Source organism: Anolis sagrei, chromosome 1 (genome assembly GCF_037176765.1).
Source record: "Anolis sagrei isolate rAnoSag1 chromosome 1, rAnoSag1.mat, whole genome shotgun sequence".
NCBI classification, from domain to species: Eukaryota; Metazoa; Chordata; class Lepidosauria; order Squamata; family Dactyloidae; genus Anolis; species Anolis sagrei.
In genome coordinates this window covers 178144071-178149029 of record NC_090021.1, presented here as the reverse complement: position 1 = coordinate 178149029, position 4959 = coordinate 178144071, and the positions used below count along the sequence as shown (strand labels likewise).

General features: G+C 39.3%; 1 long non-coding RNA gene across 1 annotated transcript; it reads left to right on the top strand.

Moving 5' to 3' along the window:
- The first annotated feature begins 1369 nt into the window (after positions 1-1369).
- LOC137095939 (uncharacterized) lies at positions 1370-4343 on the top strand. Its single transcript, XR_010909085.1, has 3 exons — positions 1370-1529; positions 3486-3705; positions 4261-4343. It is a non-coding gene; the product is annotated as an uncharacterized lncRNA (long non-coding RNA).
- The last annotated feature ends 616 nt before the right edge of the window (positions 4344-4959 follow it).

Below are 4959 nucleotides of genomic sequence, written 5' to 3'. Positions count from 1 at the left end.
CAAATATATCTTTAGACTTCTGTTTCTAAGCCTCCTGAGTGTTAGCAGGATTGCCTGGCAATGCATAGCAGGAAGATTCTCAGGTAGCAGAAAAAGGTGGGTAATATAATGCTTCCAGTTGCTATAGAACAGTGGTTCTCAATCTGTTTTGGCCTTCAACTCCCGGAAATCCTAACAGCTAGTAAACTGGCTGGGATTTCTGGGAGTTGTTGGCCAAAATACCTGGGGACTCACAGGTTGAGAACCACTGCCAGAGAAGGATGTTTGAGAAACCTGGCTTTGGGTTCCTTGCTAACAGAGAATGTTATTGGCTGATTCTTACTTTGTTTCTAAACTCAGATCAAAGAGTTTTTGTATGCCAAAGATGCAGGGATAAACAGCCATGTTCTCACATTGTGGACTCTATGAACATCCACCTCTTTCAAAAGTAATTTCCATGAACAGTGACTAAAAAATATTTTCTTTTCATAACCCACTTGGATTTTGCCAGAAAAATACCAGAGGTCTTTCGGGATGGAGCTGATTCTTCTGACACAATTCATTGTGGGTATCTCCTTGTGTGAGTTCCTCAAAGATCCAGTCTAAACATACATAGCTGTGTATCCGTAGCACCAATAAGGTTTGAGCTGTATTTCCTCTAATGCAAATTATTTTGTGATGGCTTGGTCTTGAATGAGCAGTCAGGTTCTATTGGCTTTTTTAAAGATTTGTGCTTGGTGTTGATAGTATTATTGAAAACCGGGAGGCAGAGGGCAGGGCCGGCTCAACCCATTACGCAAAGTAAGCATTTGCAGTATAGTTGATTTAGCCCATGGGCGCTCTTGAGGTGCTCTTGGGGGAAAATAGGCCTTGACATATGCGAGTTGTAGTTACTGGGATGTATAGTTCACCTACAATCAAAGAACATTCTGAACTCCACCAATGATGGACTTGAACCAAATATGGCACACAGAACTCCCACGATGAACAGAAAATATATATCAATGATTGGTTGGGGGGGGGGGGGGTAGTGTCAAAATACTGTTTGCTTACCGTTGAAAATTACCTAGGGCTGCCTCTGGCAGAGGGGTCCAATCAGAGGAGGAGGGCCCTGCCGGCTTATGATTTTTCCCATTATTCCTATAAGTGGTTGACACAATCACCTGGTGCTCATTTTTCCTGGTCAACCAGTCATGAATTTTGGATTTTACAGGGGGTACTGGAACCAAACCCCAGAGGATACCAAAGGTCCAGTGTATGTTCTTGCTCTTTTTTTAGCTGTTTACACACACGCACACACACACAGGGCTATTGGCTTCCACATCAGAGGGACACTTAATCGACTCCAGGTTTGGATAGCTTGAAATGAGCTCTACAAGGTGATGCTTTAAGGATTTTTGAGTAGTCCATAGTCATTAACACAGTTACTCTTTTCTTGTAGGATTCTTGTCTGGCCTCAGGATACCTGAAGATCTTTTACAGGAGGTAAGGAGGAATGTTGGACTGACACTACTCAATCTTTCAGTGGACGAAAAGATGGTGCATAAGAGGTAAAGGGATTACCCAATTGATGCATGGTCACTGTAGAGGGTTGGGATGAAAAATAGCAAATCTTAATTGCCCCCTCAAGCTTCCCTCTATGTAATCTTTGCATTATTTGAGCATAGGAAAACAGGACTGTAACTGATGAGCGAATTTTGAATTGTTGAGCCTTCCACCCTGGTTTGTCTCCTTCTAATTCTGGAGAGGAAAATGGTGAAATCCAACAAAGCATTCAAACCAGAAGCACAGATTTACCTGCTGTGGGTCTGTTGGGATTACCCAAAAAGTGACCAAATGTCATTCTACAGGTAGGGATCTTTCCATATTTACATTGGAATTTTCTCCCTGTCCATTACAAAGTATCTTATCCTCCTTTCCCTCTCTAAATTCTTTGCTGGGAAATCCAGGCCTGTTGCCTCCAGTTGGCAATGGGCTAAATCAGGAAGTTGCCTGGGACTGTCAAAATTTCACAGTCAAATCTAGAAAATGATGGGTTGCCCAGATGAACATTTTATAGAAGAGTGACACTGTTTGTCCCCACACAAGGTGATGAACAGAGGCATCAGGTGAGTGGTTGCTCTCTTGGGGCACAGAAAGAGTTGGGAAGGGCATCCCTTGCCAGTCAGGAAATCTGCTTAGCTAACTGTGTTCTATGTGTTCATGCTGCAAAGCAAGGGTGTCCATTTATAGATGCAAAAACTGCCATGTTTGCACAAAAGATGTGTGTGTTTTAGACTCCCCCCTCTTTTTTCACAAAACATATGTTTTTAGCCACAACCATGTTTTTCTTTTGTTTTGTTTTTCTGCACAGAAGACTTTCAATTTGCCTGTTTGGATTTTGAAAACTATTTTCTTTTTGAACCAGGAAAGGAGTAATGAGAAATATTATTTCAATTCCTAGCTATTACTAGTAGAGCAAGTTCAACTAATTTACTAGCACACTAGCAACTAATTTACTACCACACTAGCAAAAAACAATAATAATCTATACCCGCCTGTTCCTGATGGTGCTTAATCACACTACCCAAGTCCCTTTCCAAAGAAATGTATGTTTATCAATCCAAAGTGAATTTGGATTATAAAAACTTAGTGTATACTGTTCACTAGAGCGGTATAATTTTGCTAGTGGGGGATCCAGCTCCAGTTTTTTAAAATGATATTTTTATTATTTTATCATGATTCAATACATTTGTTATACATTGTTTGTTTTACAGCAGATACATATTATTCAATACAACCTACCATGTTTAACTTTGGTCATCTAGTGTTATTTTTCTGCTTATGCATATTATCTATCCCTCACCGCTGTGCTCCCCTCCACCCCTCCCAAGCCATGGCTTTTACATATCATCTGTCCAAAATTTCAATTCTTCTTGTGGTGGTACAGCCTCAGTTTGGTTTGGCACTTTGATTCTTAGTTTATAGTTTACTGAGTGCCAGAGTATGTGCAACCTTTCCTTATCTTCCTTAATGCAATGGATATTGAGTAACAATCATATCCCATTTTTACTTATCTTTTATTTTAAAATTAAAGAATATTTACCATTATTCTACATTTCCATCTTACCTATGCCCAGCCCATCTTAACAGCCAGCAACTGGATTAGGTTCAGGAAGTCTGTTCTTCTGCTCAGGGTGCAAGAAGCAGAATGGATCCATTACCCTCCCACCTGGGAGCGAAGCTGTAACAACAGGCTTGCAACAGGTCTCCTTCTTCTGATTGTTGCAGCTTCACTTGCTAACAGGATTGGGATGGAAACACCATCCTCACTGTGTCCCGTTTGGAAGCTGAAAAGATATCCTTTGCCTGATCCAGTTGCTGGCTCTTCAGGTGGATAGGAGTGACATTCACATGCAAAGCAGTTCTGGATCTGTGACTCTACTTTGCAAAGCTGTAACTAATGCTTAATGTCAACCCTTATTTATCCTTGATAATGCTTTTCCTTTCATAATATTTTTTTTCAGATCTATTAGACAGCATATAAGTGCAACTTATACTTCAGAAAATGATGGAGGAAAGCAAGATAGCTTTTGTGTAAGTGGAGTAGCAGACTTCACCAAAGAGATGCCTGAACTATCAAAGGAATCTGCAACAAATCAAGTCAGGTCTCTATTACATCTTCCAGAGAAAATGCTAAAGCAAATAAAATGAGAAATGTGCTGTTTGCAAATGCATTTTCAAAAGGTATACTTTATTTATTTTATTGCATTATTTCGGGGTAGATTGTTTCACCAATTCTTGCAATAATAGGAGTCCTTTTAGGATAAGACCAAATGGTGAATCAGTACTTGAGAATGTCCCATTGGTTTAATAGGCCTTCCTCAAATTGGGACAAGTGATTACATTTGGGCCTACATATGTAATATATTTATCCTGCAGTCCAAGCTTTCAACCAGGACCTAGATAATATGTTTTATTATCTGAACAATCCAACTTCAGGAGACTCAAAAGCAAATCATAGTTCATTTCTAATCAATGGATATGTGTTGGAAAGGAAGAAACAAGGGATGCCTTTGCCATCAATTGCATCAACTAATTCTGACACATAAACAAAGCAGGAAAGCATGTTACGTAGTTTCACTGATAGAGTCATAGATACCAATTGGATAACTAAGATAGACCAAAATGGCATTTCACATGGTGAATCATTTCTCCAAAGTGCCTGGAGTCATGTATCTATCTTGTACAGTTGACAAGCAGTAACTTAAATTTTCTGTGTCTCTCCCTTTTTATTTTCAGGGATAATGTTTGGAATAATTCAGACCTTCAGCTCAAGATTTCAAAGGATTGGAATAATCAAAATACCATATGTATCTATGAAATGTGTGTGTGTGTGTTTGTATAATTAAAAAGTAACTTGAGAACCTTATTAGCTATTTTGTAATGCTATTTAGCTCCCTTGAAGTTTGGACACAAAGTTATAAAAATAATAAATTAGTTGTACCTTGCAGTCATTTCTGACTTACGTTTTTTTTTTTCTGTTATGTGTGCGCATGTGTTCAGTCTGCAACTTCCCTAATTCTGCTCCAGAAGAGGCAGGCACCACTGAATGGCAACCCTGTGGATGAGCCCTTGATGGGTTAAGTTTCCTGGAATTCCTGCTTACAGAGGCAATGAGACTGTATTCTTATAGCCATCCAATAAAACGGAAGGCGCATTTTCAGACGGATGCTGAAAATGAACTTGAAAGTGTAGAAAAATATATCAATTTGTAATATTTGAGATTTGCAGTATTTGTTATTTGAAGTTTTACAAAGATGAGAAAAACTTCAAGAATAGAATTCTTGCAGTGGATGAATGAATAGAAAATGTAATGTCTACCCACGGCCACTAGAGTTCACCAAATCTCTACTGGAAATGATAGCTAGTTAGGTAGACGACAGATAGGATCTGATAAACAGACAAACTAAGAGAACTAGGGGAGGTGAGCTGGGCTGG